The following is a 26,729-nucleotide window of genomic DNA, read 5'->3' as shown; positions in this document are numbered from 1 at the left end:
TTCAGACTGGGAGTGTCAGAAACCCAAGGCATAGGACTGCTTGCAATCTACAGCATGAAGCAGGGACAGAAGGTGTCAGTCACCCAAGACACTGGGATGTTTGCAGTTTACAGCATGAAGCAGGGACAGACAGAAGGTGTCAGACACCCAAGACAGAGGACTGCTTGCCAGTTATGGAGTGAAACAAGGACAGACGGAAGGAGTCAGACATCCAAGACACAGGACTGCTTGCAATCTATAGTGTGCAGCAGGGACAGACTGAAGATGTCAGTCACCCAAGACACAGGACTGCTTGAAGTTTATGGTGTGAAACAGGGGCAGACAGAATGTGTCAGTCACCGAGGACAGAGGGCTGCTTTATGTCTATGGCATGAAACAAAGACAGAAGGAAGCTGTCAGTCACCCAAGACACAGGACTGATTGCAATCTATGGCATGAAGTAGTGACAGACGGAAGGTGTCAGATACCCAAGACCCCGGACTGCTTGCCAGCTATGCTGTGAAGCAGAGACATAAGGAAGGAGAGAGTCACCCGAGACACAAGACTGCTTGATATATATGGCATGAAGCTGGGACAGACGGAAGGTGTCAGTCTCCCAAGACACAAGTCCGCTTGCAGTCTACGGCATGAAGTAGGGACAGGCGGAAGGTGTTCGTTCACCGAAGACACGAGTCTGCTTGCAGTATGCATCATGAAGCAGGGACAGATGGAAGGTGACAGACACCCGAGACACAAGACTGCTTCATATATATGGCATGAAGCAGGGACAGACGGAAGGTGTCAGTCTCCCAAGACACAAGTCTGCTTGCAGTCTACAGCATGAAGTAGGGACATACGGAAGGTGTCAGTTCACCGAAGACATGGGTCTGTTTGCAGTCTGCATCATGAAGCAGGGACAGATGGAAGGTGTCAGACACCCAAGACACAGGACTGCTTGCCATTTATGGTGAGAAGCAGGGACAGACGGAAGGTGTCAGTCACCCAAGACATGGGTCTGCTTGCAGTCTATGTTGTGAAGCAGGTCGAGACAAAAAGTGTCTGCCCCCAAGACATGGGACTGCTTGACAGCTACGGTATGAAGCAGAGACAGACAAAAGGGGTCAGTCACCAAAGACATTGGACTGCCTCCAGTCTATTTCATTGAGCAGGTTCAGACGGAGGGTGTCAGAAACCCAAGGCATAGGACTGCTTGCAATCTACAGCATGAAGCAGGGAAAGAAGGTGTCAGTCACCCAAGACACTGGGCTGTTTGCAGTCTACAGCATGAAGCAGGTCCCGATGGAAGGGGTCAGACACCCAAGACACAGGACTGCTTGCCAGTTATGGAGTGAAGCAGGGACAGACGGAAGGAGTCAGACACCCAAGACACAGGGCTGCTTGCAATCTATGGTGTGCAGCAGGGACAGACAGAAGATGTCAGTCACCCAAGACACAGGACTACTTGAAGTCTATGGTATGAAACAAGGACAGACGGAAGGTGTCAGTCACCAAGGACAGAGGGCTGCTTTATGTCTATGGCATGAAACAAGGACAGACGGAAGGTGTCAGTCACCCAAGACATGGGTCTGCTTACAGTCTACGGTGTGAAGCAGGGACAGACAGAAGGTCTCAGTCACCCAAGACACAGGACTGCTTGCAGTCTATGGCGTGAAGCAGGAACGGACAGAAAGTGTCAGACACCCAAGGCACAGGACTTCTTCCAATCTACGGCATGAAGCAGAGACAGACGAAAGGTGTCAGTCACCCAAGACACTGGGCTGCTTGCAGTGTACAGTATGAAGCAGGGACAAACAGAAAGTGTCAGACACCCAAGACTCAGGACTGCTTGCCAGTTATGGTGTGAAGTAGGGACAGACAAAAGGTGTCAGACACCCAAGACACAGGACTGGTTGCCAGCCAAGGAATGAAGCATGGACAAACGAAAGGTGACAGTCACCCACGTCACAGGACTGCTTGCAGTCTATGATGTGATGCAGGGAGAGACGGAAGGTGTCAGACACCCAAGACACAAGACTGCTTGCAATCTATGGCATGAAGCAGGGTCAGATGGAAGGTGTCAGTCAAACAAGACACAGGACTGCTTTTAATCTACAGCATGAAGCAGGGAGAGATGGAAGATGTCAGTCACCCAAGACACTGGACTGCTTGCCAGCTATGGTGAGAAGCAGGGACAGACGGAAGGTGTCAGTCACCCAAGACATGGGACTGCTGCCAGTTAATTGCATTAAGCAGGTTCAGACGGAAGATGTCAGTCACCCAAGACACAGGACTGCTTGAAGTCTATGGTGTGAAACAGGGGCATACAGAAGGTGTCAGTCACCAAGGACAGAGGGCTGATTTATGTCTATGGCATGAAACAAGGACAGACAGAAGGTGTCAGTCACCCAAGACACAGGACTGCTTGCAATCAATGGTGTGAAGCAAGAACAGACGGAATGTGTCAGACACCCAAGACATAGGACTGCTTGAAGTTCAAGGTGTGAAGCAGGGGCAAAAGGAATGTGTCAGTCACCCAGGACACAAGGCTGCTTGATGTCTATGGTATGAAACAAGGACAGACGGAAGGGGTCAGTCACGCAAGACAGAGGACTGCTTAAAGTGTATGGTGTGAAGCAGGGAGAGACAGAAGGTGTCAGTCACCCAAGACACAGGACTGCTTGCAGTGTACAGTATTAAGCAGGGACAGAAAGAAAGTGTGTTATGCTCAGGTTCGGCGCGTGCTTCCGCGTGCCGAACCCGTTCTGCCTCGGTCGCGTCTGGGGGCTCAAGCGAGGCAGAGTTACAGTTGAACCGAGGTGGAGCTGCCGAAGAGACGCGTTTTCTGCGCTCTTGATTATTGATTTATTGCTGAATAAAGGAAACGCTAAACGCTTACCACAGTGTCTCCAGAGTTGGTTACAACAACTCTTTGTGGCGACGAACTGGTTTACTACAACGCGTTTATCGTGAGGACATTAGGAATACAATCATTGCACTTTGTTCGTGGGAGGCGTCCTACACATCATTTTAATGAAGAAAACACGCGTAATCTGGGTATTTCCTTCCGGAGGTTTGTGAATCAGCAAGTTGTGTTGGGGGATATAGAACGTGTACTGATTTGTACTGGTTATGGCCTTTTTAGGTGCCATCTTGGAAGTACTTCTTGCATAAGTCTTTTCTGAGATATATCACCAAGAGAATTTTATTGTTTCGTTGTTCAAAGCACATTGACTGTGAACGTCACGCCTGGTTTTAAGTAATGCAGTCAGTCAATCCCCCACCACCGTTCTTGGAAACTCCTGGGGCTCCTCCTATTCCATGGAGACAGTGGTTTGATGGCTTTGAAACCTACCTGGGTGCCATAGGAGCCTCTCGTTTTCGCCCTGAAAGAAAGAAATGTTTGCTTTTACATTCATTGGGGTATGAAGGGAGAGAGATTTTCAAACACTTACCTGAGCTACTGCAATTTGATGAAGAAGAACTAAATGAATATTTGATGACTACAAAAAAATTGTCCACAAGATTTGACATTTTACCTAGTCTAGTAGTTTTGCGGCACAAATTCTTCAAGCGTCAGCAATTTCAAAGCGAGGATGTTGATGCATATGTCAGTGCTCTAAGACAACTGGCTTCCAAGTGTGAATTTCGGGATTTTCAAGACCAACTCATAAGGGACCAGTTCATTGTTCATTGTTCAAATAAACATATTCAGCAGAAATTACTCACCATGGGAAATCCTACGTTGGATGAAGCTATCAAAGTAGCCAAGAGTGTGGAGCTTGCCCAGATCTCTTTGATGGAACTTTCTTCTAGCTCTACGGTGAAGAGTTCGGATCCTCTTCATGTCAGTGTTGTTACTAAAAGGGGTGCAGCGAAGAATACTGATGTGAAGAAGAGTGACAATCCTTTTTTTAGATCTACGAACATTTGTTTTAGATGTGGAAATATGCCTCATATCAGAGATGGCAAGTCTTGTCCTGCAAAGAACATTATGTGTAGAAAATGTGGTAAAGTTGGTCACTTTTCTAGAATCTGTCAATCTACTGGTAATAAGCAAGCTAATGTCACGTGCATAGTGGAGGACGAGGAAGAAAATAGAGAAGAATCTTTTGTAAAAGCCTTCCAAGACATGATTGTTGTGGTCACAGATAAAGTATTAGGGGTCAAGGAACATAACCAATGCATAGATCCCATGGTGGATATTTGGGTTGGGGATAAAATGCTTCGTTTATTGGTGGATTCAGGTGCACGCATTACTATGATTTAATCAGAGCTGTTCCATAATACTTGGGGTGACAGAAAGTTGTTCCCTCCCAATAGGTCTCCGGTCTCGTATGAAGGCAGGAAAATTGAGTTAGAAGGTTACATAGAAGACTGTTTAGTGTTCAAGGGTCGGAAGATTTTTGGTAAAATATATGTGGCATATAAGGGTTTGAATATTTTGGGGTGGTATCATCAGGGTTTGTTTGGCATGGTGCTGAGACCTGGAACTAAAGAGCAAGTTCTGGTGGTGGAGTGTGCAGATTCGAAGACACCGTTTGAGGATGAGTTTCCTGGTGTTTTTGCCCTGGGTTTGGGGAAGATTACAGGATTCAAGCATAGAATAAGGGTTAAGTATAGGACCATTTCTGTAAGACATAAAGTCAGGTCAGTACCATTTAGTTTCAGAGAAGATCTTAAATCTGAATTGGACAAGCTTCAACAGAATGGTGTAATTGAGCCAATTGAGTCCAGTTTGTGGCTTTCTCCTTTGGTTGTCGCCCGTAAACGTAATGGAGACCTGCGTTTATGTGTGGATCTCAGGAGTCTCAATAAGGAAATATGGATAGACTCGTATCCCTTACCCAAGATCAGTGACCTACTTGAAGGGCTCAGGGGCTCAGTATGGTTTTCAAAGATTGATCTGGCGTCTGCATATCACCAGGTTGAACTGGATGAGGATTTGCGCCATTACACTGCTTTCAATTCACCCTTTGGCACTTTCCAGTTTTGCAGGATGCCATTCGGGTTGGCTTCTGCGGCATCAGCGTTCCATCGCATCATGCACAAATTTTTGGGGGAAATCCAAGGTATTTCAATCTTTCAGGATGATGTGTTGATTCACACAAGGGGTTTAGAAGATCACAATGAGAAAATTAGATCAGTGTTTAAAATTTTTCAATCCTTTGGCGTCTGTGTAAAGAAGGAAAAATGTGAGTTTTATAAAAAAGAAATAGAATTTTTGGGCCATTGTGTGTCTGGGGAAGGTATTACACCTCGCCCTGGGTTAGTAAAGGCGATTGTAGATTCCCCTAACCCTAAAGATAAAGATGAGTTACGATCTTTTGTTGGCATGTGTGAATATTACTCAAAGTTCATTTCCAACTATGCTAGCAAAATGAAAGTTTTGTCCAATATGCTCAAGAGCAAAGTTCCATTTAAATGGGACAGTGAATGTCAAACTATTTTCGAAAGGGTCAAGCAAGAGTTGGTAGACGCCAGACCACTGAGTCCTTACGACCCCAGTCAACTGTGTACTATTACGGTGGATGCTAGTAGGTATGGGTTGGGGGCTGTGTTGTCGCAAGGTCTAGGAAAAGAGGAGAAAGTTATTAGTTATGCTTCTAGAGTCTTACGTGATCCTGAACTGAATTATTCAGTGATTGAAAAAGAGGTGCTAGCATGCTATTGGGCTAGCGAAAAATTTAGGAGTTATGTTTGGGGCAGAAAATATGTAATTCAAACAGATCATAAACCGTTGGTTTACATTTTAAATGGTGATAAAATTAACTATACGACTCCTCGTATTGCACGCCTCACCACAAAATTGTTGCAGTATGACTTTCAGGTCAAGTATATTCCGGGGAAGCACAATTTCACAGCAGATTTTCTATCTCGTCTACCTATAAGTGAAGAAAGTAATCTTGATTTGGAGGATGACGTGGAAGATTGTTTCATAGCTGCAATTGATGCTGATGAGTCCAAGGTGTGCACTGAGACTGTGTGGAGGGAGGCTGAAAGCAGTGATGAGGTGTTGTCCATTGTTAAGCAGCATATAATCAATGGTTGGCCTAAGGAAAGAAATGTGAATCCTGAAGTTCAGCCATATGTCAAGGTGGGTGATGAATTGTCAATTGAAAATGGGATCATTTTGACGAATGATAAATGTATTCCCCTGTGTGAGATTCGTACAAGGTTGGTGGATCATGCTCATGAGGCTCATCTTGGTGCCACTATGACTAAGAGACGTTTTAGAACACACTATTGGTGGCCTTCTATGGACAAGGATGTAGAAAGAGTGGTTGGTGGGTGTGTGGTGTGTAATGGTGCAGAAAAAGGGTTGAAGATTGCAAAACCTCCATTACAACCCATATCGTTACCGGACAAGGCTTGGGTCAAAGTTGGGTTCGATATGGTTGGACCTTTCAATTTTCTCCCCAGCCAGATGCGTTATGTTTTTGTTTTAATGGATTATTACAGTAAGTGGCCAGAAGTGCGTTTTTTTGCAAAGCCTACTGCGGGTAGTGCGATTCAGTTTCTCAAAGACATTTTTTGGAGGGAAGGTTTTTCCGGAAACCTTGATTTCGGACAATGGTGTACAGTTTGTGGGTTATGACATGGAAATGTTTCTGAGAGAATCTGGTGTGAAACATTTGAAAAGTTCTCTATACCATCCTCAAACGAATGGTTTAGTGGAGAGAATGAATAGGGTGGTTGTGGAGTGTATCAAATGGGCTAATGCAAGTAAACTGGATGTGGAAGAGGCCGTGAATTCGATGTTGTGGTTCTATCGCACCACTCCACATTCTGTGACTAAAATTTCTCCTTTTGAACTGCTTAAAGGAAGACGAAGCACCTCAAGACTGTTTCCAGCGTGGTTAGCCAGAGTGATCTCAGGTAAAATTCCTGATTCTGTAAACAAGGACGGGGTGTAGGGTGAAGTAAAAAAAAATCAAGAAAAGGTAAAAGCTAGGTATGACCTGAAGAATTCTACAAAAAAACTTTCATTCCAACCTGGAGATCTGGTGCACGTCAAGTTACAGACATTTGTGAGGAAAGGGGAAGCCTGCTATGGTGCTCCTGTGAGGGTAAAGAAAGTGTGTGGTAATGCCATCATGGTGGAGGGTGGTCAATGGTGGAATATGGGGAAAGTTGTTAAGGTTAAGGATGTTGGGCACTGTGGAGTGGAAGGAAGTGACTCCTCTGGGTCAGAGGGCATTCATCAGGAACGCAAGGTGTTAGACAATCATTTGTTAGAACCCGACACCTTGAGGAGGTCTGTCCGTGAGAAACGGGTTCCGATCAAACTCAGAGAACATCATAGTATTTAGCAAGAATGTTTTAAGTTTTTTTTTTATCTCATGGACACACTGATGTGATTGTTAAATGTTAATCCACAGGTTATTTAATGCTCTTAGGTTTTTGTTCAATGCTCTTATGTTTTTTTGATCTTATTTATGTAAGTTGTTTTTTGTTCCCCCCCCAAAAAAAAAAGGGAGATAATATGTTATGCTCAGGTTCGGCGCGCGCTTCCGCGTGCCGAACCCGTTCTGCCTCGGTCGCGTCTGGGGGCTCGAGCGAGGCAGAGTTACAGTTGAACCGAGGTGGAGCTGCCGAAGAGACGCGTTTTCTGCGCTCTTGATTATTGATTTATTGCTGAATAAAGGAAACGCTAAACGCTTACCACAGTGTCTCCAGAGTTGGTTACAACAAAGTGTCAGACAACCAAGACTCAGGACTGCTTGCCAGTTATGGTGTGAAGTAGGGACAGACAAAAGGTGTCAGACACCCAAGACACAGGACTGGTTGCCAGCCAAGGAATGAAGCATGGACCAACGAAAGGTGACAGTCACCCACGTCACAGGACTGCTTGCAGTCTATGACGTGAAGCAGGGAGAGACGGAAGGTGTCAGACACCCAAGACACAAGACTGCTTTCAATCTATGGCATGAAGCAGGGTCAGATGGAAGGTGTCAGTCAAACAAGACACAGGACTGCTTTTAATCTACAGCATGAAGCAGAGAGAGATGGAAGATGTCAGTCACCCAAGACACTGGACTGCTTGCCAGCTATGGTGAGAAGCAGGGACAGACGGAAGGTGTCAGTCACCCAAGACATGGGACTGCTGCCATTTAATTGCATTAAGCAGGTTCAGACGGAAGATGTCAGTCACCCAAGACACAGGACTGCTTGAAGTCTATGGTGTGAAACAGGGGCATACAGAAGGTGTTAGTCACCAAGGACAGAGGGCTGCTTTTTGTCTATTGTCTTTTTGTCTTGACTATTGAAGGGAGACAAGGGCAAGGCACATCCTGACATGCAAAGCCTCCACAACCACTCTTCATACCTTAAAGAGGGATGGAGGGAACGTAAGTAATGGGACGAGGAATTAGGAATCTGAATAATGAAGATTACCTGTCAGTAATTCAAACATTTATTCCTGCTCTGCCCCATTTAAGGGCATGTTGCTCCGAGGTCTAGTGACCAATCCCAGTTAGCAAGGGGGCGGTAAACTGCCACTCGCCTCTCCATTACAATTCGCTTCCTAAAACGATGCACTTTCAGAGGTAATTTCAGAGGTAATGTGATTAGGTGGGCTGTCAGCTCCATTTTCTACGGTTAGCATGCGAGGAAGGGGAGGGACACTGTCTGAGTTTCTATAGCAACGGTGTTAAACGTAGTCAATGTCAAGTGCCACACATGGGAGTGATAATCTTCAAGTCTTGCAGGGATAGCTATTTTCTATAATCGTTAGTCTAACACATAATGTGTGGCGCTTGGCAGAGATACTTATGTCACCTACGCTGTGGACAGATCCAGAATTTGAACGATAATCCAACCTAACAATGCAAGATGGGCTGCCGCAAACATTCCCTAAAATTGACTGATGAGGAGAGTTCACCATTCCATGAGCACAAATTTATACATCTACTGACCAGTCAGATGCTGACCTGCAGTGGCTGAAGAGGGCTGACCTAAATCCCTGCTCTTTATATAATTTTAAGTTTTTTCCTTGCTTAATTGAGCTCTGGCAGGCAACTAAAGCTGTTTTGAGCCAGAAAGAAAAAAAGGTGGTATACCTTTTTGAGATATAGAGTTGTACTTACCTCTAGGTACTTACAAGATTTAAAAAAAACAATGCCTTTGAAAAGCTGGACAGGATAAAAAAAGTCAGTCACCTATCAGACTTGAATCCTGACATTCTGTGAGAACTTAGGCTCATATTATATTTATATATTTATAGTCAATTCCAGTCCCAGATCCTACTTCATTTCAATTTTTTAACCAATTTTTTGCTGTTTTCTCTCTTACAAAGAGAAATAGAAATAAAAAACATATTCATTGATATACAATAAAAAAAAGGAAAAAAAGGGGGGCAAATACAAGTCAAAGGTGACATTGCAGATGAACAAGAATCTGTTAATTATTTCTAAAATGTAAATCCTTTCCATCTCAGCAACACACAGTTAAGGAGGCCCACATGTGAATGACCACTAAACCACCGGGTGTGGGGCCCAGGAAAGGTTATTGAATGCCGAGGGCAGCCTAGGTAAGGTGAGTTATCACAAACCCAAGTAGTAGAAGAGTACTATATCAGAATTACAAGGGGATAATGGTAGGGTAACTCTGATTGGCTGAATGGGGCCCGTCATCACTTGAAAAGACCACTTTATTTTGCTGCATGAGTTTGTCTCAGAAGGCCGAGTTGCTTCATTTTTTAGATCGATAGAGCAGTTTTGCTAAAGCACTAAAAAAATAAAAAACAATATACTTCAAAGAACAACAACATTGAAGCCTCAACAGGAAGTTATGAAAGAGAAGCAGATGACAGACAATGACTCTTGAGCCAATAGAAATGGAGTAAATAAGGAGCGCAATGGCCCGCGTTGAATTATAGACAGAGGCACAGAGGCAAAGAAACTGCAGTGTGCCCCCTGATGACAGTTCTCTGGATGGAGGAAAGAGGGTTCCATGGACCCCCCAGACATCCCCTTGCAGGCGGGTGCAGTTACTTATTGCCGCCTGCACAGTGAAACACGTAGTGGCTTTAAAGCAGTAACTGAATTTTTCACATGAATGCGCTGCCCCCGAGCAGCGCGCGTTCACGGCTGCCCTGGCGGAAGCGCATTCATACTAATATGCCATATTTTTCTTGTTAGCGTCGGGAACACCTTTTAAAACGTGCATCTGGTTAAAAAAATTAGAATGTTCTGTATGTGTGATACGGTCCCTGGTGGTCCTGGCATGAATCCGACCATCCTAGGTCTATGTTTGACACACCAGGTCTGAAATATTTGTCAACTTTCACTCAAAACTGAACAAATACTTAAACCTTTGAACACTTCAAGCCATTAGGGAATGCACAAAATAATGTTTTTATTGTACCATAGGACAACATCAGCATAGCCTGAGATATGTCACCAGGCAGAGGTGGTGTTTGGAGAAAGTATTGGAATCACAAATATCGTGGGGCAGAATATTTTGTAAAAATGTCAAGGACAGAAATATCATGAAGGTCATTTCTATAGATAAGTAAACTTTCACTATACATAACTAGACATACATGTATCTTGACAATGTTTATATTTTCAAGGTATGTAGATCTGGAGTTAAGAACAGTAAATTTATACTTACCTATTTGCACTTACCTTTCGATATTTGTGTCCTCAATATTTTTGAAACAATATTCTGTCCACACAATATTTGTGTTTCCGATATTCTGTGACTGATACCCACAGGTATTCTATGGTGAAGAAGTGCATTCTGTAATACACAAAGATTAAAGGCATGATTTAGAACTTGGCGGATGGGTTACTCCGTCACAACGCGAAATGTAATCCCTTCCGCCAAAATCTAAGTCCCATTATATTCAATGGGATTAAAATTTAGGCGAACGGGATATCCATCATCCTCATGATGGAGTAAGTCATCTGCAGGCTCTAAATCAGGCCCTACATCTCAATCACCAATGCATAGGATATAATGCACTTGTAATAATGTGGACAAGACATCTGTAATACTCTGATGGAGTAATCCACTCGCCAAACTCTAAATCAGACCCTAAGTGTGAGAAAATTATGTGGGGACCCCTGTCTTGTGCTTATACGTGCTGGCAAGTTGGGTGAGTAGTCATCAGTGATGTTTACCTAAGTAAGTGACTTCCATCACTGGTAGTTCCTTCTCATCCAGAACCTTGTTGGCTCCAGCAGGATCATATATTACTAGTATATGTAAACCATCTTTCTTGAGTATCAAGAGTAGCGCCTCTATACTGGTCTCGGTCAGCTCACAAATCATATTAAATCTAAGCAGTTTGTAATAAATGGATGAAGCCTCCATTCCCTGGGTGAACATGTCTTTCTTATCCAGCACCAATTCCATCCCAGAATCTGCCAATCAATGTATCATTTATTTGCATTCAATGTTTTCAAAACATATATAAGCTTTGATGGTTTGTTCCAGAAACAAAAACATTAAAAATAGTAATAAATCAACATTTCAATTTATTGATGTAGTTAACAAGCGATTTAAAAAAGTGCATATAAAATATTGTCACATCTGAAATAAAACTAAAAATAAACCTTACGATACAATGCAGGGCATTTCTTGTGCTCAAAATGAATACAACACATATTATGGTACCATTTTTTCCACATCCCTTAAAACTACACACATGACCCAACTTCAACTGCACATAAAAGAATATTGGCCCTCATTACAACATTGGCGGTAAATGCCGCTTACTGCCATGCAGAAGACTGCCAACACACCGCTGCGGCGGCGGAAATTCGCTACAGCTATTACGACCCACAGGCCGGAATCCGCCAAAATCTAGACACCCACACAAGTCCGCCACACCAAAGGTCAGTGATAAACTGGCGATAACAAAACCGACACCATCACGCCAACAGGAATACGCCCACACTATCACGACCCACGAATCCACGCAGCGGTCTTTCAACCGCGGTATTCCATTGGCGGTAAACACCGCCGCGCTCAAAATACACATACATATAAAAAACACAACCACATTGGACAAATCGAAATACACACACCTGATACACATACACACACCACACCCACACACCAAATCCAATATAAAACACACACCCACATCACCCACAAATCCCTACGACAAAAATTGAGAACGAAGCACAGAGAGAGACACCACCATCAACAACACTAGCATCCACAGGCATACAACACCATCACTTACACAACATCCACGCACCTCACACAACACACACAAACACATCCCCTCACACATCACAACACACACCACCTCACACATCACCCACACCATACCATGGCACCGCAAAGACACCCCAGGTTCTCTGAGGAGGAGCTCAGGGTCATGGTGGAGGAAATCGTCCGGGTAGAGCCACAGCTATTCTGATCACAGGTGCAGCACACCTCCGTAGCTAGGAAGATGGAGCTATGGCACAGAATCGTAGACAGGGTTAACAAAGTGGGACAGCATCCAAGAACTAGGGATGACATCAGGAAGAGGTGGAATGACCTACGGGGGAAGGTGCATTCCGTGGTCTCAAGACACCAGATTGCAGTGCAGAGGACTGGCGGCGGACCCCCACCTCCTCCCCCACAACTAACAACATGAGAGGAGCAAGTCTTGGCTATACTGCATCCAGAGGGCCTCGCAGGAGTAGCAGGAGGAATGGACTCTGGTAAGTCAAATTTTAACTATTACATCCCCCACCCTACCTGCGTGCTATCACATACCCCACCCTCACCCTCACCCCCACCCCCATCACTCCAACACCTCACATATGCCCCACTATCACAACCCACCCATCCCAACACCAAGCCCTGCATGCAACACCAAAGCATGGACAACCATCACCAAAGCATGTCCACTACAGATACCCACTCAGACCCCAAACCAAATATCACACAAGGTCCTACAGAAAAATGTAAGCGCTGGGGTACAGGGTCACCCACCCATTGCACACGATGGCACACACAGATGCAATAATCATGCCTTTGCACCCCTGCAGGACCCCTACCCAACGTCACCGGACAGGAGGTTCCAGACATGTCCACTCCACCCACAGAAGAGGCCCACAGTGATGACAGCAGCTCTGTCCAACTGGATCTAGATGACCAGCCCGGCCCATCTGGTACCTCGGGACAGTCGGTTCCCCACACACTGGCACATGCCACCACAGAGCCTCCCCCTCAGGAAACAAGCACAGCACCCACCCAGCAGGCCCATCCCTCTGTCCCCAGGACACGTCAAGCAGCAGTGTATGCACCACTACAGGGAAAACAGCCAACCCCACAAACCCAAGAACATCAGGGACCTGGGGGCAGTGGCAGTGGGCACACGGTTCAGGGGACAGAGGAACAGGAAAACAGGGGAACTGGGAGGACTGCTGTGCGACAGTGGGAGGACAGGCCCAGGGAACCCACTCTCCACGTGGCCCTCTCCAACATCATGGGAGCGTACCATCATTCCCAGGAGACGATGGCAACGGTACTGGACAAGTTTCAGGAGACCCAGCGGCTGCAGGAGGAACAGTATTTGGGGATCAGGGAGGAACTCAAGTCCATTAAAACCACCCTGGTCACCATTGTAGGGGTGCTGAAGGACCTTGTGAACACCAGGAGGGACACTGCGGCACAACAAGGGGCCCCTGACACTAGCCTCGATGATGAACAGCCCACCACCTCCGCCGGCGCTAGTGGACAGGAGGCACCGCCACAGGACCACGACACTAGCACCCCACCCCCTGCAGATGGAGAACCACCCCGCAAACGGTCCCTGAGATCCAGGTCAAAGACAGAGAACAATGCCAAGACCCCTGCCAAGAAATGAGACCACCCTGAATGTCATCCTTCTGTCCCACTTTGTCACCCTGTCCATCCTTAAACTGCCCTAGTTCCACTTCCTATGCCCCTTTGGACAATACACCTGTGAGACAAATAACTGGACTCTGCCATGGACATTCCATCACCATCACCCCTGACCATTTTCCAACACCCTCCACTATTTTGCACTTAAATAAACACCCTTGAATCACAAAACAATCTGGAGTCAGTCTGTGCTCTCACAAATGTGTATTTGCTATAACTGAGGAAAATAGCAATGTCCATTGTATACCTATGTCACACAGCTCCAGTCCATGGGGTAATATAGCAGAGGTCACACAGTGGGACCCACATCTGTGAAATGGAAAGGCAAAGTGACAAGTCAGGGTCCATACACTGGGTGAAAGTGACAGACATATGATAGGTCTAACAATTGTATGAGATGTAGGAGGCACTGATGTCTTCTTACCTGTGTTTCACTGGAAGTATTGCTGGATAACGGTGTTTCTGTTGTCGACATCCTCTTCTTCTGCCTCCTCTTCTTCACGGTCCACAGGCTCCACAGCTGTCACAAGAACCCCTTCTGGACCATCCTCCTGCAGAAAAGGCACCTGTCGTCGCAAAGCCAGGTTGTGCAGCATACAGCAGGACACGAGGATCTGGCACACCTTCTTTGGTGAGTAGTAGAGAGAATCACCTGTCATATGGAGGCACTGGAACCTGGCCTTCAGGAGGCCGAAGGTCCTTTCGATCACTCTTCTAGTTCGCCCATGTGCCTCATTGTACCGTTCCTCTGCCCTTGTCCTGGGATTTCTCACTGGGATCAGTAGCCATGACAGGTTGGGGTACCCAGAGTCACCTGCAAATGTCGAGGGACAACTGTTAGGCACACACTAACCCTTAGGGACAACCCCAGACCCAGACAATCAGTCACACGGTATAGGGTCCTTGTCCTCACCTATTAGCCACACACGGTACCTCTGGAGTTGCCCTATCACATAAGGGATGCTGCTATTCCTCAAAATGTAAGCGTCATGCACTGAGCCTGGAAACTTGGCATTCACATGGGAGATGTACTGGTCGGCCAAACACACCATCTGCACATTCATAGAATGGTAGCTCTTCCTGTTTCTGTACACCTGTTCACTCCTGCAGGGAGGTCCAATGTCACATGTGTCCCATCAATGGCACCTATGACGTTGGGGATATGTCTCAGGGCATAGAAGTCACATTTCACTGTGGGCAAATCCTCCACCTGAGGGAAAACGATGTAGCTGCGCATGTGTTTCAGCAGGGCAGACAACACTCAGGACAACACTTTTGAGAACATAAGCTGGGACATCCCTGATGCAATGGCCACTGTTGATTGAAAAGACCCACTTGCCACAAAATGGAGTACTGACAGGACATGCACTAGAGGGGGGATTCCTGTAGGATGGCGGATAGCTGAAATAAGGTCTGGCTCCAACTGGGCACACAGTTCCAGGATTGTGGCACGATCAAGTCGGTAAGTGATAATGATGTGTCTGTCTTCCATTGTCGACAGGTCCACCAGCGGTCTGTACACCGGAGGATGCCGCCATCTCCTCACCTGCCCCAGCGGACGTGCCCTATGGACGAGAACAGCGAGCACAGAGTCAGCCAACACTGAGGTATCCAAAAAAGAATTTATTGCACACAGTTGTCAATCCGCAATGTGCCTGTCACAGTGTGTATGCAAGGCCTAGATAGGTGTGACGCATTTAAAAATAATGCCATGTGGGCCACTGAAATGGCGGCTGCCTGACCTGTAATGTGGGACAAGGGGATATGAGGTAACTGCGTAGCGTTGTACACCGTCGCGGTAGGCGGTCGAAGACCACAGCGCAATCCTGCATTGGTTAACATTGGGCCCTATGGGTCCGAGGAGTAAATGACGATATATGCCGGCGCGGACGTGACTGCCATTTTCTGTCTTTTCACTCACTTGATAGCTGACCTTCGACAGGAGAGGACCTACACTGCAAGTGCTGCTGTGACCTCAGTCTGGAAGTGACGATGGCTCATGTGTCTGGGGAAAGGGACCCTGCCTTCACTTCAGAGGAGTTGGAGAAGTTAGTGGATGGGGTCCTCCCCAGTACACGCTACCCTACGGTCCTCCAGACAAACAGGTGATTAAACTGTGAGCATGCTGTATGGGCAATGCCTGTTTGGAGTGGTGTGGACGGAAGATACATGGGGGAGGGACTGAGGCCTGCATGAGCGGACGGTGGGTGTATGTCTGTCGGGGCAAGGGTGGGAACGTGGGCCAATGACTGTGACGGTCCGGACGGTTAAAGATCATCCTTTTCCCCTGTACTATTCCTCTAGGTCAGCGCCCACCAGAAGAAGAATAGTTGGCGTGCCATCGCCAAGGACGTCCGGACCCTGGAGGTCCACCACATACGGAGTACCCACTGCCATAAAAGATGGGAGGACATTCGCCGCTGGAGCAAGAAGACGGCAAAGGCCCAGCTGGGGATGGCCTCCCAACGTGGGAGGAAGTGCCCGTCTCACCATGACCCCCCTGATGGTCCGGATCCTGGCGGTGGCATATCCGGAGTTGGATGGTCTCTTGAGGGCATCACAGCAGCCACAAGGGGGTGAGTACCGTCACATCCATCTGACTCTGCGCGCATTAGGAGGTGTCTGGGTGGGGGAGGTGGGCAGTGGGTTCCCCTAGGCCAGGGCGAGCTTTGCAGGCAAAGCCGCTTTTTGAGGCAGGCTATGTGGCACCCCAACCCCACCAGTGGTAAGAGCCATCTACACCTAGTCAGGCTCCTGTGACTTCCATGTGTGAAGCAATCGGGCATAGGCCTTGTACCCCATGTCCCTGTGATTAATTAGGGAACTTTAAGTGCATGGCATAGTGCAGAAGGCTGCTGTGTCTGTAGTGTCCACCAACGGTAGCGGTATTGCATGCACTGAACATGTCTTTCTTCTTTCTCCCCCTCCTTTTTGTGGTCTCCCTGTTTTTGTGTGCATTAGCATCATCAGGCAGAGGAGCAGTGCCACCTGAGCAGGAGGGAGCTGCATCCCACATGGCCCTGGAGGGCGAGACAACAGAGTCTGAAGACACCAGTGGGACGGAGGGCGAGGGGAGCGCCACGGCGGGGACAGGAGCAGAGACCAGCGACACTGACTCCTCCTCTGATGGGAGCTCCCTTGCGGTGGCGGGCCCCTCTGTGCCCACCGCATCAACAGGTACAGCCGCCACCCCCCTCCCAGCATCGCCCTCCCAGCAGCCCCTCAGCATGTGTCCCGTGGCCGCTCACCCAGGAGGGTGGGCATCTCCTTTGCCCCAGGCACCTCAGGCCCTGCCCCAGTCAGCCCTGCTGCCCTCAGTGAGGAGGCTATTGACCTGCTGAGATCCCTCACTGTTGGGCAGTCTACCATTCTGAATGCCATCCAGGTTGTAGAGAGGCAGTTGCAACAAACAAATGCATACCTGGAGGGCATTCATTCTGGACAGGCAGCCCAACAGCGAGCATTTCAGGCTCTGGCCTCTGCACTGATGGCAGCCATTGTCCCTGTGTCCAGCCTCCCCCTCCAACCTCCTCCACCCAGACCCAATCCCCTGTACCTCAGCCTATCCCAAGCACACCATCAGACCAGCATGCACACACCTCAACACACAAGGGTGGCTCAGGTAAACATAAGCACCGTACATCCCACAGGCACTCACACAAGCATCATACCCATGCACACATACCAACATCCACTGCCTCCACTGTGTCCCCCTCCTCCACATCGTCCACCTCCCTCCCTGTCTCGTCTCCACTCACACCTGCATGCACTACATCTTCAGCCACTACCTCCATCACAGGCACGCCCATCACCACACACCGCTCACGTGCACTCACCACCCCCACTACCATTCACACATCCCCTGTGTCCTCTACCAGTGTGTCTGTGAGCCCTCCTCCCAAAGTACACAAACGCAGACACACCCGCCCAACAGCCATCCACCTCACAACAGCCTCCAGCCCATGCACCTTCACCCAAAGTCAGCAAACGTACACCTCCTACATCCACTACCTCTTCCTCCACTCCCAAACCCCCTCCATCTACCCGTCCCAGTGTGTCTAAAAAGCTTTTCCTATCAAATGTTGACCTCTTCCCTACACCTCCCCCCGTCCGTCCCCTAGGGCCCGCCTTTCCAGGTCCCAACCCAGCACCTCAGCCACCACATCACCGGGCACAGTGGTGCCAGCAATAGCGGGATTTTGGAGTGCACCAAGCAACAGGGCTGCCAGTGTCCCAAGGAGCGAGGGCAAGGACATTCCCACACCTCCAAAACAATAAAAGTTGCCCACATCCTGGAGGAAGAAGGCGAAAACACCTGCCACCAAGGGCTCAGGCAAAACAAAAGTGGAAAGTGAAAAGACAGCTTACCCATCCAAGGTGGGTAAGGGCCAAAAAACCAAAGGCAGGTCCACGTCAACGCCAACCTGCACGGCGGACAAGACCGCCACTGGCACCGCCACCTGCACCGTCGCCACAGACACCGCCGCCAGCACCGCAGACACTGAGCCCTTCACCAGCACCGCAGACACTGTGCCCTTCACCAGCACCGCAGACACTGAGCCCTTCACCAGCAACGCAGTCAGTGAGCCCACCACCAGCACCGCCGCTACTGACACCGCCGCCAGCACCGCAGTCAGTGAGCCCGCCACCAGCACCGCCGCCACAAAGACCGCCGCCAGCACCGTTTCCACAGAGGCCGCCATCTGCACCGCTGCCACAGAGCCCGCCGCCAGCACCGCTGCCACAGAGGCCGCCGCCAGCACCGATGCCACAGAGATCGCCGCAAGTACTGCCGCTACTGACACCGCCGCCAGCACAGCCTCTACATACACTACCGCCAGTACCGCCAGCGGCCCCGCGACATCCTGAGCCAGTGGCACCACCGCAGACATGGCTGCTATCCCCAGTGGTCAGTCGTATGAGGCTGGTGGTCAGTTCCAGGAGCCTGGCCAGCTTGCATGTGTCACATCCACTACCTCAGTCCTTGGCAGGATGAAGCACTCTGGGCACAGAGCCCCCTCCAGAACCAGCGGAGTATCACATCCACTACCTCAGTCCTTGGCAGGATGAAGCACTATGGGCACAAAGCCCGCTGCAGAACTAGTGGAGTATCACATCCACTACCTCAGTCCTTGGCAGGATGAAGCACTCTGGGCACAAAGTCCCCTCCAGAACCAGTGGAGTATCACATCCACTACCTCAGTCCTTGGCAGGATGAAGCACTCTGGGCACAAAGCCCCCTCCAGAACCAGTGGAGTATCACATCCACTACCTCAGTCCTTGGCAGGATGAAGCACTCTGGGCACAAAGCCCCCTCCAGAACCAGTGGAGACAGGCATCCACTAGCTCAGTCCTTGGCAGGATGAAGCACTTTGGACTCAAAGCCCCCTCCAGAATCAGTGGAGTATCACATCACTCTGGGCACAAAACCCCCTCCACAACCAGCATTCTGGGCACAAAGCCCCCTCCAGAAACAGTGGAGTAAGGCATCCACTACCTCAGTCCTCGGCAGGATGAAGCACTCTGGGCACAAAGCCCCCTCCAGAACCAGTGGAGTATCACATCCACTACCTCAGTCCTTGGCAGGATGAAGCACTTTGGGCACAAAGCCCCCTCCAGAACCAGTGGAGAAAGGCATCCACTACCTCAGTCCTTGGCAGGATGAAGCACTCTGGACACAAAGCCCCCTCCAGAACCAGTGGAGTATCACATCCACTGCCTCAGTCCTTGGCAGGATGAAGCACTCTGGGCACAAAGCCCCCTCCAGAACCAGTGGAGAAAGGCATCCACTTGAGAGACTGTGGCTTTGCACTCCCCAGGATAAAGCAGTGGGCAACCCACCCACTGGAGAGACTTGAGAGACTGTGGCTTTGCATTCTCCAGGATAAAGCAGTGGGCAACCCAACCACTAGAGAGACTTGAGAGACTGTGGCTTTGCACTCCCCAGGATAAAGCAGTGGGCAACCCAACCACTGAAAAGACTTGAGAGACTGTGGCTTTGCACTCCCCAGGATACATCAATGGGCCTGGAGCCCCCTCGTGGAGCTGGTGTTGTGCACTCATTCGGCTGAGGTCCCCCCCTTCCCTTCCCCCTGAGGTGCCTGTTTCATTTCGATCTGATGCCCCAGCAGTGTTCTCTCTGTTTGCAGTCTGGTATCAAGTGTGGGCCTCGCCCATGCATTTTAAGCCCAGTGGTCCAAGGACTTTGAATGGTGCACTATCCGGACTTGTATAGTTGGTGTGCATAATTGTTTATACTGTATTTAAAGTTTTGACTAATGGATTTTTATTGACCACAATCGTTACAATCATTTCCTTTTGTCATTGCGTTCTTCCAGGGGGAGTGTAAATCTATTGTTGCAGCATGTATTGGTGTGTGTGTTGTAGTGGGTGAGGGTGGGTGTGGGGGTGTTGCGTGTGTGTGTCACTCTCTTTTCCCTCCCCCCTCCCCTGTGTTGTAGGTGCAGTACTCACCGTGGTCGTCGCCGCTGTCGTTCGTGCTCCTGGTAGAGGAGCAGGAAAACTATTGCAGGGAAGATTTGGAGTTCTGGCTCCATGGCATCCTCGTTCCTCGTGAGTTGTGTAGAGGTGAGTGTTTCCCCTTCCAAGTCCTGTTTCCGCCGTGTTTTTGTTTGTTTTGAATCCGCCCTGAAAAAGGTGGCGGATTGGCCTCTCATAATAGTGTGGGTGGTACATTGTCTTCTGCCTGTCTGTTGGTGGTGACCGCCATGCTGTTTGTTTGTACTGCCGTAATGGTCGGAGTGTTAACGTGGCTGTCTATGTTTGCGATTTCCGCCATGGACGTGATTCCATTTTTTTTACCGCCGGCCTGTTGGGGGTCTTATCGCCGCTTTCACACCGACCGCCAGGGTTGTAATGAGGGCCATATTCAGAAATAGTGAGTTACTTGTCCCAGTTGACATAACGCAGGCTTGAAGAACAGGGCTTACATAGCATTCCAGTAAGACTTTGTATTCTCCCTTATGTTAGGCATGAAATAAAAAACAAACATTGGCAAACACTATCATTTGCCAACAAGCTTTCGTAAATTTTTGTTTTTTATGGTTTTTGCAACATTTTTTTGTTCTGGAAGCTGTCAGGCTCTCCCTGGTTCTAAAACTAAAGCAATAGCTAAAGCCAAAAGTGATTTTCTGGTCTCAAAAAGCACATATAACAATGGTGCACCCAGCACAGAATTGAACTACTGTGTGTGCGTATGGTCCCCTTTATAAAAAGGCAGCATGCCCTAACTCATAGTGAAGTCAATCAACGACTGAGGTGGGCTAACATTGCTCCTTGATGCATGCTGGAGTGGGTGGAAGAAAATGTGAATGACACAATCAAAGACTAATGGATGAAACCTGTCTACATACTTTTAGAAGTATCCAAAGGTTTTGGCTCTCAAAGACCTAAAAGATCCATCGGTCGGCACTGGCTGGCAGCCTTGCCTTTGAGACAGAAGGCAAAAAAGAAAGGGAGAAAGGATGGAAGGAAAGAAAAAAGGAAGCAAGACAGACAAAAAAGGGAGGAAGGCAAAAAAAGGAAAGAAGTGAGGCAGAAAGGGAAGGAAGGCAAAAAGAAAGAAAGGTGGAAAGAAGAAAAAAGGGAAAGAGAAGAAATGCAAAAAGGAGGAAAGGAGGGAAGAAAGAAAAAGGCAAAAAGAAGGAAGAAGAAAAGAAAGAAAGAAAGAAAGAAAGAAAGAAAGAAAGAAAGAAAGAAAGAAAGAAAGAAAGAAAAAAAGAAAGAAAAAAGAAAGAAAGAGAGCAAAAAGCAAAGAAAGAAGGAACAAACAAGAAAGAAGGCAAAGAAGCAACAAGGGAGGAAAGAAAAGAAAGATTGCAAAAAGAAAAAGAGAAGAAAACAATGAAAGAAATGAAGAAAGCAAAGAAGACAAAAGGAAGGAAGGAAAAATGAAATAAAAATGGTAAGACAGGAAAAAAGATGGAAATAAAAAAGGGGAGAATGAAAGAACAAAGGAACAAATGTAGAAAGAAAGAACAAAGGTGAGAATGTAGAAAGAAAGAGCAAATGAAAGAAGGCAAAAAGAAAGAAAGAAGGGTAGAAAATGCAATGAGTCCAAAAAGGAAGAAAGATGGAAAGAAAGAAGGAAAAAGAGCAAAAGGACAGAAGGAAGAGAAAAGTAAACAAAGCAATAAATAGGGGTGAAGAAAAGGAAAGAAAGAAAGAACGAAAGAAAGAAAGAAAGAAAAGAAGGAAAGAAAGAGGGAAAATAGGCAAAAAGAACAAAGAAGGAAAGAATGAGTGAAAGAAAGCAGAAAGAAAGAAGAGGAAAAGTAAGAAAAAATGAAAAAGAAATAAGGTAAGTAGAAAGAAGGAATGAAGGAAAAAAGAAAGAAGGAATGAAAGAAAGAAAGAAAAAGATTAGATGACAAAAAAGACAAAGCAAGAAATAGAAAGAAGGAAACAAGGTAAAACAGAATGGAAAGAAGAATGGTAAGAAAGAAGGAAAAAAAATTAAAAGAAGGCAATAAAGAATAAAAGAAAAAGGAAATGCAGAAAGAAGGAAAGAATGAGCAAAAAGGGAAATAAAGCAAAATGAAAAAGTAGGAAAAAAGGGAAAAAAGGAAAAGAAGGCAAAAAAGAAAGAAAGAAAAGGGAAAGAAGTAAAGAAAAAATGAAAGAAAAAAAGAAGATGAAAAGGAAGGAAAGAGTATAAAAGACTGGAAACTAAACCCCACATTACACCACACCTATGTTTAAATATGACCGTATAAGTGTGCTGCACATTACACACCATAAAGTTTGGTTTTCTTCCTGGGCAAAGCATGTCAAAGAACCATGGGTGAAACAGAGTCCCGGAAATCAATATATATGCTTTGAGCATATAGCTCTAAAGGAAGTTACAACAACGCAGGGAGGAGACAGGGACTGGTGAAGTGTGGAATGTGGCCTGTGCTCACTTCAGTTGCATCCTACTATCACATCAGGCAACACTGGCACTGAAGGGACCCCCTTTGTGAGGATGTGCATCATGTGAAAAAGCAAGATGCAGTCAGGCAAAGTGACTTTACCCAGAGGCTTAAGTAGGCTGAATAATTGCCACGTCTAAGTTAGCTTTGTGAATTGGGTCCAGAATGTACTGTATAGTAGACCATCTTCGCATTTTCTGACCTGCACTACCTTGAATTTCCTAGATACCTCCTTTACATCTGTTAGTCCATTCAATTTTTGCTTCAGTCTACCCTAACATGGACCACGGGGCAAAGGTCAGTCCTTTTCAACGTCGGCCCTCCTGCACTTAGTGATGGCATTTTGCCTGATTATGTGTGGAAAACCTCCTGAGAGCGACACTGCAGTTCCAGGGCTGATGGTCGAATACTTTGGTTTGCCAACCCTTGTTTCATTCCATCCTTAACTCTTTTTGTATTTTTTGAGTCATAATGTGTTAAACATGGCACCTCTTAGTGAATTTACCTGAAACATTTTGCTTTCTTCTCCCAGTCTTTGCTGACTCCCTGTGCACGACCTTAGGACTCTGGGCACTTCTCCACTGTAGGACAGTGGGAAAGTGTGTGTGCCCTTCTTACCAATGTTAGGAAGGGACGTTATGGGCGTGGCTGAGGTGCTGTACCCAGGAGAACCCTGTAAAAACGGTACCCCACATACCTGGGGCAGGTACGTCCTTGGATACTAGGGGCACGTTGGACTGTGTGTGTCACCCGCTAGAAGACCCTGTCAACCATGTCTTAGCCCCAATTGGATGGGCCTGCAGGGGTGCCAGTGTGCTTGTGCTCAGGGTGGCAGACCCTATGTGGGGGCCAACCCTGTGCCAGCTTTACATCTTCCCTGGAGGGCCCCAAAGATGGGGCAGGTGGTAGGAGTAGGGAAGGGCAGGTATATAAAGGTATATTCTGCCCTGGTAGGGAAGAACCCACATGTGGGTGTACCCTACTTAGGGGAGTTGGCTGTGCCTATTGGATGGGCTGATCCTGTAGTGGTGGTCTTTGGGCCCTGAGCACCTTCCCCCTGTATATGCAGGGTGGAAGTGTGCACGCCTGTCCTCTAATGGCCGAGAGGTGGCGCTGACTAACAAGGAGAGAACCAGCTATGGTAGGTCCCAGGGTGTGCACTTGCGTGAGAGGGCCTTTGGAGGTGTTGAACCCGGCACAGTAGGCCAAGGTGTGCCCACCTAAACAATGGTGGTTTCATGTATGTTTCGCTGGGCCTAGATTGCCAATATGTGCCCCCTGGCATAGGGATGTCTGAATATATATTGAGACTGGCTGAGTTGGCCTCTCCATGCCCATGTGTACGTTGGTGTTCATATATAGCTGGCCGCTTGGTGCCTACTGGGGTCAAGGCCTCATACTTATAGTGAGACTGGCACAACTTGCCAGAGTGTGCATACTTTGTGTCCCTTCCTGCACATAAACAATCAATAATGGCGATTTGTTACTTCTATGTGTACTGAGAATGCAGCACACAAAGAAGTAGCAAATCGTCATTATTTAATGATTGTTTATGTGCAGGAAGGGACACCTTCCTGCACATAAACAATACTTAATGGTGTTTTGCTCTTTCTATGTGTGCTGCAGAATGCCGTATTTAAAAGGTGGTGTTAAGCCACAAAAAGTGGGTTAGCGCCTCCTTGTAAATATGGAAAGGTGCACAGCGCCACCGAAGCGTCACTGAAAGTGACGCTTCGGTGGCGCTAGGGGCTTGTAAATTAGCCCCTAAGTTTCCAGCCTGCCTCTGCCAGCTTGTGTGTGCGTCCGGGCACACGTGCCCAGACAGTGCAGAATACCCATGCGTGTTCGCACTGCCCATGAGAGCTGCTCTGCCCATAAGGTAACATGGGAGAAAGAGCCTTATTAGGTCTGGCTGCAATAGTGGATTGCAGGGGAGCAGCCTTATGATGTTTATTATTGTTGGATTCAGAATGACAAACCCCTTCTGATGGTGAAAGTGGTTTTGTTATTAGTGCCCTAGAAATGCCAATTCTAAGAAGTGGCATTTCTGGGTTCTAAAATGCTTTGTGTGTTCTATAAATTCAGCTTCATTCCACTGGTTGCGGGGGAAGAGCACATCTGTGCATTCTCGAAAACAACAGCTTGAAAACTTGAGCATCCAGAACGACAGACCCCTGCCATTTGGGGCCTGGGATACATCACTTGGAGGCAGAGGTTTCTGACACTTGGCCTTTCGGAGCCAGAGCATGGCCCACTAAAGATAAAGATCTACATTCCATGGCCTCGGGCTGACAGGGACAAAATTTAGGGTAGACATCTGTGGTTCAGAGGAGAACCCTTTGAACCACCCTGAACTTTAAAGGGTGGTACTAACCTTCATCAAATGAGAGTTGCATCTACGGCGATGCAGGACCGGTACTGCTGGACCACGTGGTGTGCACAGACAGAGGAATCTGTTGTGCACATGAGGATAACTGTTCGCGGAGGGATCCGCTCACCCTTCCTATATTGTGCCTGCCCTGAACTGGCTGCCTGCTGCTGTGTAGTAACCCGAGGTTTGCTCTCCAAGGGCAAATTGCCTTGCCCCTGTTCTCTGCAGAGGTCTCAGGGACATCAAAGACCTCCTGGGAGGGACTCACATCATCTGCTGGTATCCTCTGAAGAGGTGCCCTCTTCTGCACCTACATCGTATGCTGGACTCCACCTGGCAGCAGCAGCGTGAGCGGGGGCTAAGTACTGTGTCTTTAGACCGGAATTGCCTGGTGCGTAGCTTGCCAAGTACTGCCTGCACTTCAGGTGAGTGGTCCTTCATCGTGGGGACCACTGCACACCGAAACATCCTGTGCTGTGAACGGGATCACCCATTGTGGGACCCTGCATGGCCTGCTGTTGTCTAGTACATCGCATTTCTCTTGTGTAACCCTAGGCTGCATGCGCATTGTGTGCTGTGGCCCGGTTCATAGGTGGCAACCCTCGGAGGTGCTATACTCTGGCTCGTATGGCATGACTGAACTTGCGTCAAAGTGTGTGACTGGGGAGTCCAGTGCGACTAAAGTCATTTTGTACCAGACGTTGTGCTTCATTCCAGGAAGGTATGAAAATGAAGTGGGACCTGATTGTCTAGATTGACTCAAGTCATCAAGTGCTGGACATTGTGCCTCATTCCAGAGGGGTGTGGGATTTACATTCTCTGTGGAAGCATCCAGGATTGTCTGGGGTGGTTCAAGTTATCATGCACCAGACAAGGGACTCTTTCCGAGGAGGTACCACATTGGGAATTGTCTTTGGAGTGATCATATAGTCGGGGTGACCCAGGTTATTGGGCCCCTGATGTTGTGCCTCATTTGTGTGGAGGTACATCACTGAGTACTTCTCATGTGGGATCATAACCATCAGGTGCTACTCAAGTCTTTGTGCACCGGACACAGCGCCTCCTTGAACAGGTGGTGCAGACCTAGTGACTTTTCGTGTGCAACTGGATTTGTCGGGGGCGTTCCAAGTCAACACACTCAATGGCGCACGTCCGCTCCGGAGGTGCTGAAATTGATAACTATTTGGTAACAATAGATTGTCTGGCTTGGCTTGGCACCGCGGTGGCTAGCGGGCAGCCCCAGTGACCCTTCCCCTGTGTGTTGCAGACCTCTGAGTAAACCTCCTATTGGGAACTCAAACGTCTCCTTGCTAAATGTTGCTGGATCGCATGGTCTCTTTCCTTCCCCCACCTTGTCCCCGGTATCCTGCGAAGTGTGACTGTGGCTATGAGCAGCCTAGTATCCTGGGGAAGATTGACTCCATCTTTGGTTTGCGGCGGGATGGGATAGCTGAAGCTAGTTGGTGGGTGGAGGGTGATTTAGGGCCAAGGGTGGCTGTCGATACAGTGGCATCCGCTAGCCAGATATCTGGGCACCACATTAGGGTACCGGCAGTGAGTGTGTACAAGTGTGTGTGCATGAGCTGACGAATCCC

The sequence above is a fragment of the Pleurodeles waltl genome, chromosome 11 (genome assembly GCF_031143425.1).
Source record: "Pleurodeles waltl isolate 20211129_DDA chromosome 11, aPleWal1.hap1.20221129, whole genome shotgun sequence".
In the NCBI taxonomy this organism is placed as follows: domain Eukaryota; kingdom Metazoa; phylum Chordata; class Amphibia; order Caudata; family Salamandridae; genus Pleurodeles; species Pleurodeles waltl.
Note: the sequence above shows the minus strand (reverse complement) of the source record.